The 8,033-nt window shown below is 40.2% G+C and overlaps 1 protein-coding gene across 6 annotated transcripts in view; it reads left to right on the forward strand.

Moving 5' to 3' along the window:
• akap13 (A-kinase anchoring protein 13) overlaps positions 1–8,033 on the forward strand; it is a 178,123-nt gene that overhangs the window by 17,850 nt on the left and 152,240 nt on the right. Inside the window, exon 1 of one of the 6 annotated variants that reach the window (XM_020617126.1) lies at positions 1,472–1,602. The exons of the other annotated variants lie outside the window; for them this stretch is intronic. The gene's annotated coding sequence lies outside the window, so the exon portion shown is untranslated. Of the gene's footprint in view, positions 1–1,471; positions 1,603–8,033 lie in introns of those variants that run through there. 6 annotated transcript variants of the gene reach the window in all.

The raw sequence follows: 8,033 nt of genomic DNA on the forward strand, positions 1-8,033 counted from the left end.
TATCTGCATCTAAAGCCTCAGAGCTCAGTACAGCACGTTTTTAACCCTACTCCCCTCCTTTAAAAAAAAAAAAAAAAACAAAGGCTGTTGTATTGGTGGACTATTCTACTTAAGTACAATTATGAGGTACTTTACATGAGTATTATGCTACTTTACAGAATTCATTTTTCTGAGGGAAATGGTGTACATTTTACCTGCTCTACCTTTTATACAGTCACTTTGGAAGGTCTTCAAACCCTTTAAATTTTTGCAAAGTTCATTTGTTGTAGATTTGATTTTGAATGTAAAAACTATATATTTTTTGCCTATCTACACTCAGTAATTTAAATGTTAAAACATGTTTTATTATCTAATAATTAATGTATTTAATTAAAAATTGAAAACTGAAATCTTTTTTATTAGTGTTCATGTTGTACAGTACATAATGGCTAAAGTCACTGGTTACTTTGCCAATCATGAGTAGAATATGAACAGACTGTCACAGATTTAAAATCCTATATATAAAGAAATTTTAATTTGCTCAACCTAGAGCACTTTCTTCAAAATGAGTCCTTATTTTGATACTTTGAGGTTGCTTATGTGGCTAAGGTTCCAACTAACTAAAGATTTTCAGTTAGTCTGCTAATTATTTTCTTGACCAATAATTTGTTGGTCTAGCTTGTATGATTTAGTCTATAAAACTACAGAAAACAGCAAAAAAGTTCTCCTCTTTATCCTAGAGTCTGAATTGCCTTTATTAATTGACAGTAATCTTTGTGAGTCAGTGTAAGACCAAGAATAGCAACAAATTCTTGTGTTTGAGAATCTTGAGCTATCAAAATTTTGACAGTGACTTTATCAGAATTGTTGTAAATTAAATTTTCTGTCAGCGAACTTATTGTTGTTTTACCACCTATAATTTTGTAGGCTACTTTTACTTAAATCAAAAGTTGAATTCAGGTCTAACTTGTAATGTACTGGCTTTATAGTGTGGTTTTGATACATTTAATACTTTCTCCACCTCTAGACAGTTCACTATATTTTTGGCTGTCTGTTATATATGAGAAAAACAGGAGTTTATGAAAATCATGACCAACATTGCAGAGAACCCATGCAAAAAAATGACTGAGACTCAGCAGCTGCTGACCATGCTGTTTTATAGCCTAGACTTTTCTATCAACACCAAAACACTTCATTGGTCTTGAGCCCTTAAAAAATAACATTCCTAATACTGTTAATTATTTTGTCTGATTGACTGATAAAGAGAGAGCAGTACTGTGACCCTTCCCTTTCTCCAAACTACAACACTTTTAAGAAGAACTTGTTGGCAGCACAGAAGCAGGATAGGTGGAGCTGCATGACTACAGTTGCAGCAGACACCTGACATGTGGCCTGTAGGCTCCACCTTTCCCTTCTGAGATCAGGGCTTTATCTGCCTAGTGTTTGCGTTACCACAAAGCCATTTTTAGTTCATCGTAATCAGTGTGCTGATAGCTCACATGCCTGCTACTGAGGATACCTGCCTACTATAAAACACACCTGCTCTCGCTGATGTACTTTTAATAAATTTAATGAGCACCCAAAGGAGTCTGCTCGCAGCCGTCATCATTAGATAGTCTGTGGGTAAGGTTGTCATGAATCCTTCATGTGTAATTTGTTAGCTCTGACAAGTGCTTTTAAAGTTGCTCTGTAGTTTGAGATAATGGTGTTAGAATAACAATGAATCATAGCTTAAGTTTTGTAGGCATTACAACATTATAGAGTAAACCACTAGTTATGAAAGCGTTATTATGTGTGAGGTTACACAATGAATTTTAAAGTTTTCTTCCTTGTTGTGGCTTTGATAATATTCCCTGGGGCAAAGTCTGACTGTGATGCACCTGCATATAGTGCCTAGCAATGTCTGCCTCAGTGAAACCATTAAGCTTTATCACTAACAACATATGTGTCCAAAGAGTGTAGTTATATTAAGCTGTAAGCGACTGTTTAGATTATTATGAAAGACAGTAAAGGTTTTCAGAATTATCTGATATGGTAAGTATATATCATACATGCGAAGTCAAAGATTGTGATTGGTCTTTGTTGACTTGATAAAGATACATGGATGTGAATGTAGAAATTGAATATAGACATTTTAGAATTATTTAATTTTGTGACTGTGAAATCACTTTCTGTAAGGTGATATAGTGTGAAGGACAAAGTGATTCTTCATGTGAGAGAGGCTACTTCAACAAATAAAATTATTGTACATTCATAAAGTTTGGAACACAGGGAAACAAATGATAAAAGATAAAAATGCTGAATCCTACTGTAAATTTCCCATAATGCCACTCAGTAGTATCTTTAGATCCTTGCTGGTTTGGCAAATGTCTTTAAAAGCCTGATGATATCTGCAGGATTAATTTCTTAGGCAAGATAGACTTTAAAAAGGTCCTCCAGAGGCTGTGTGTAAAATTGGTGGAGTGCTTCTTTAGACAGTACGGAGCAAGTGTCTGTAGTGTATAAGTGTTATAAAGGGACCTTCTATTCAGTAGATTTGCCACTTAGTCTAGTACTTAAGTTCATGCTCTGGAACAAGCAGCAGTTACATTTAAAGGTAGAAGTATTTCAACATATATTTAGACCTCAAGTATTAATCTCCATCAATTCATTCATTTCCTGTTTGAGAAATGGAATGCTCTTGTGAGCTGAGTTCCTGTTACTTCGACAGGAAATCAGTGGGGGAAGTGAGCAACTTGTACACATCACTGGCAAATCAGTTCCCAAAACCACTGCAGTGGTTTTATTTTTACTGATCTCTGAATCTTGGTCATTTTTAAAGACTTACTGAAGAGACAGAGTATGCTGACAGTTCTGTGTCATCTGGTTGTAGTGTAACTTGTTGGAAAGACCCTGGAGCTGGAGAGGTCACTAGTGTATCACAGGGTAAGCACACAAAAACTCATGCATATCTTTAGGCAATTTTGAGTTTCTGATTGACCAGACTTAGGCATCTCAGCTTCTCACAGAACAATCCAGATTCAGGTTTCAAACCCAGGACTCTTTTGGTGTATAATGCTAATACTAAGCCAGTATGTGTATGCCTCCATCAGAGCCTTGGAGATGTACTGTATATACCTTTATGTTTCAATTGAAGTTGGTTAAGTGAAATGATGTAAACTAATAATACACATCAGCCGCTAGTGCAGTGTGGGTGATTTTAATCTGATCATGCCTGCAGTGAGATTGAGGCTAGCATTACTCAGGATTCTCCAAGCTAAACCTCTTACTTCTCAGCTGGGGCTGACAGCTGCTTTCCTTTTCTAAAACTCTGCTCTCTCCTTGTCTTGCTCCATGTTTTCTTTGCTCCTGAGCTCATCTGTTGTCTCCTTTATAGTGCCAGTTTGGTTGAACAAGTGAGTGCAGTTAGGTTTTTCAGTGCAATGTCATATTGATCATTTTGAGAGATTTGGTAGCAGTGTAAAGAAGGTGAAATCCACATTGGTCACCTAGCTATCACCCATCAGGATCCTGTTAAAAATCAGTTGCCAAGTGTAGCTGAATTCAAGCAACTGAAATTGATCATGTAATATTGTATGCTGAACAAATGGAAAAAGGTGTAAAGTATGCAGTATATCCTACTGCAGGTCTCTGGACTTGTTTTTCAGTGTAAGCATTTCATCAGATAGCCATGACACATTTTAAACTTCCCTATAAATATAAGATAATCTCTCATTACTCATAATCACTTAAATAAAAGTTGGACAAGAGGATCTATGCAAACAAATAAGTGGTAAAGTGTGAAGTTGTCAGCAGCCAGCTATCTTAGCTTAGCATAAAGACTAGAAAAAGAGGGACACAACAAATTTTTGGCATAAATTAAAGAAGCAGGTTATACTAATGAATGAACTTTAGAGGTGCTGGGAGGCAGATTGTTACCTTCAGACAGAGTCAGACAAGCTGTTTACCCGTTTCCAGTCTTTGTGTTAAGCTACACTGATCTGTTGCTGGATGTAGCTTCCAATTTACCAAACAGATGTGAAAGTGGCATCATTCTTCAAGCAAAGAAAATTGATTTCCAAAAATGTCAAGCTTTTCCTTTAAACATGTCTACAGAGTACCTCTTAACCTCCTGGAGGTGGACACAGGGATAAACATCAGACCTGGGGAGCAGCACTCATGAACGCCCAGGCCATGATTATAGGCTGGTCCCCAGTGTGCCTCACAATTAGATAATGCTATCTGGGCCCACAGGTATTTGGTTTCAGTGGAGAGGGTTAATAGCTGTCACTAAACACTGAGGAGACCTTTCATCCTCTGGCCTCTTGTTGTCAGCCAGCATTTGTGTGCAGCCTTTGCACAGCAGTAACCTTTGTTTGGCAGGGTAAGGTCGTATCATCTCAAAGGTCTTATATTTGTCCATAGAAACAACAGCTAGGTTTGATTAAATCAAACAACCGTGACTATCTAAATAATGGTCAACATGGTGTGTCCAAGTTATTGTGGTGCCGTTGTTGAGATGGTGACGTAGCCCTGACTAATTTAGCTGTGCCCCAGAAGAGCAGAGCTGATAGTGAACCGTAAAAAGAATCAGCCAAGGGTTTAATACAAAGCAGTTAAGTTAAACAAATGTCTGAGTTGAACATCAAACTCCACTGAGCCACAGAGATTCTTATTCCTTGCTAAGTGTGCCACATTTAAAGACTGATTGGACTTCATATGAACTGTCTCTCACCAGGCTTTTAACAGACCTGAATGCTCTTCCTTGCACTCTTATTTTTAGGTTTTTATCCAAAGCAGCTTACTCTACCTTGAGGCTTTACATGTAAATCAGGAGTGCTCCAGGTAGGCATTGAACGAACCTCTAAAACAGGCATTGTTGTCTTCAATAAACAGAATCCCGTGTAGAGGTGATGTCATGACAAATCAATGTTTTGTAAAACATACATAACATTGCATGAAAACATATGCATGTATCTAAGGAGAAATACAAAAATAGGCTAAACACTGGCAAAAAGAAATGAGGTACTTGATCCAAGGTGTCCTGCGTAGGTGAGGCACGAATTCAGTCCTGCTCCTCCCTGTGCCTCATGCTGTGTCTGTTGTCATCAGGGAGCTCTGGCATTGGATGACATCTCAGGTCTGAACTGAGCCTCTCTCCCTCTTTACAGGTGGCTCTGTGTCCTCGACTGCAGATTTATATGCACTGCAAAATGTCAAAAGCTACATAAAGAAGTAGCCACAGTCAACTTTAATCCCAGTGCACTGGGTCTGCATTAACATTTTTCAACTAAGTTAATGGCCAGTGGGAGATTTTTGATCTAGAGGGACTGCAATATGAATCTCTGAGATGATAAAATACTGATGTAAAGTTGTACATCGTCCATTACTGAGTTTAAAGGATGTGGTTTACTTTATTTGAAGTACTATATCTACCTTGGATTCTGCCTATTGTATGGTTGAGTGGCTATTAGCTTCCACATTTTGGTTTTTGCATTATTTATCCAGGAAAGGTTTGATGACTCCTGTGGTCTTCTACAGTAACAGATGTAAAGACTCAAGCCTAAGATTTTGCCAGTCCAGTCACTTAAGCATTGCAATTTGTTTTCTACCATATCTAGAATTGGGTGGTATTCACTGGTGGGTGGGCTCTCTATGCTCCAGACTGCAGGGTGGGAGTGTTAGCTGGATTGTTTGAAAATCTTCGTTGTTCTTTGAAGGACAGACTCTTGGACAAATTCCAGAAGCTGGAAGATACCAATTCACTTTATCTTTCCTCATTCCACTTTCATCTAAGATGGTATCTTCCAGCTTCTGACTGGCTGAACACACCTGAGCCAAGTAATCAGCAGCAGGTCAGGCAGAACAGCAGCCCTCGAGGACTGGAATTGGCCACCCCTGGTATCATGGATGTTAAACTGTGATTTATCAATTCTGACACACTTGTAGTAGAAACCCGTGCTAATGTAGAGTAGGCTATGCCAGCTGCATGCCAAACACATCGTAATGGAAACTCATGGGCAGTATTTTAACTTTATTTTATATGACCTTTATTTTACAAGCAAGTTCCATTGAGATCAATATCTCTTTTTCAAGGGAGACCTGGCCAGTAGGACAGTTGGAGCATACATAAAAAGTGATGTTTTTATTTCCTGAAGTGTTTTGGCCTTGAAATACTCAGATCTTCTTTGGTCTCCTAGCAACCCTGAACCTTTGACCCTCACCTAACATGTTGCATTTGTTTTAGTAGTTAAAAAAGGGACAGGGACAGGAAGTCTCTGAGGGAGTGGTGCTGACAGGAAAGATTACATTACTGCCATTGTAGGCCTCCAGTCACCTCTGATCTACTCACTGTTTACTGAAAGTTGTAATTTGATCCTATGATCATCATCTCAGTATTATATAGAGAATGATACACATTTATAGATTGTATGAAAAAACAGCTGAACATTTCAGCAAATTTGGATTGTAGTTGAGCATGTTTTTTTCTTTGTTTGTTTGATTTTAAGCCTTGAACAACAACATTTAAAATAGTCGCTTAAAAATGGAGATGTATTCATTACATCAGTAAACATGGCACCCACCGAGGCGGATGTGTTTGCACGTTCCACTCTCGAATGCCGGCTTTTTTACTTTTGTGTGTTTTTTACTTTTTCTGCAGTGCACAAATGTCATGCACTGCTAACATACAACAGACAGGCATTGTTGGATATTGCCAACTCACACAGCCACTGGGAATTTACTGGTTTCATACCCCCGGAGCTACAACTCATTGTCTGCTCCCGCAACAACAACAATGTCTACAACCACCATCACCCTCAGGGAGCCCCCGGAGCACCAGGCACAAGCTAGCAGGCTGAAATCAGGAGAGCGAACCGGAGACGGAGGTGCAAACGAGGCAAGCATGGGGGACTCCATGCTAGGCTATAAGCTCACGCTACTCAACCGCCATTACCCAGCCTCTTCCTAGCTAACGTACAGTCTCCAGAAAACAAACTGGACGAGCTAAGGGCTAGGATTACAGCACAACGAGAAATCAGAGAATACTGTGCTCTAATTCTCACCGAGACTTGGCTTTTGGACAGAGTCCCAGATTCCGCGATTCAGCTACAAACACATTCTGTACATTGAGGTGACTGCACTGCTGCTTCGGGGAAGGTAAAAGGAGGCAGGTTGTGTGTGTTTATCAATAACTCATGGTGTGGAGATGTACGGACTGTTTATAAGCACTGTTCGCCAGACGTAGAGTTTTTATTGCTGAAATGCTGGCCCTATTATCTAGCAAGAGAGCATAGTGCTATGTTTCTTGCTGCTGTGTATGTTGGCCCAAGAGCTAATCCCTCTGCTGCTCTGAGCAAACTCCATGATGTCATCAGTGCGCTAGAGAAGCTCAACCCGGTGCTGTATTTATTAGGCGACTTTAACCAGTGCAATTTACGGACTGTACTTCCCAAATATTATCAACATGTGAACATTCCCACCCGGGACAAGAACACTCTGGATCATGTTTACAGTAACATACGTGGTGCATACAGGGCTGCACCCCGCCCCCACCTGTACAGGACTATGCTGAGTATGTGACCGGATACATTAGTACCTGTATTGACAACACTGTGCCCACCATAAAAGTCAGGAGGTTTCCCAACCAGAAGCCCTGGATAAACAGTCATGTACCCCACATGCTGCGTGCTCGCTCTCATGCATTCAGATCAGGCAATGAGACAGAGTACAAAGCTGCAAAGCACAGACTGAGGAAAGCCATCACAGCGGCCAAGAGGCAGAACAGAGAGAAGCTAAATGGCTTCTATTCTACTGCTGACTCCAAATGGATGTGGCAAGGCCTGCAGCACATCACAGACTACAGGACCACCATCAGCATCGTGCCAGGCCAGGTATGCACAGTCCTGAGGATGATCAACTCCCACAAAGCAGCAGGACCGGACAACATCCCTGGGAGGGCTCTCAGGGCATGTGCCAGTGAGCTGGCTGATGTTCTCACCACCATCTTCAATCTCTCCCTCAGCCAGAGCATCGTTCCCACCTGCTTTAAGACCACAACCATCGTCCTCCTTCCC

This window comes from Monopterus albus, unplaced genomic scaffold (genome assembly GCF_001952655.1).
Source record: "Monopterus albus unplaced genomic scaffold, M_albus_1.0 scaffold186.1, whole genome shotgun sequence".
Taxonomy (NCBI): domain Eukaryota; kingdom Metazoa; phylum Chordata; class Actinopteri; order Synbranchiformes; family Synbranchidae; genus Monopterus; species Monopterus albus.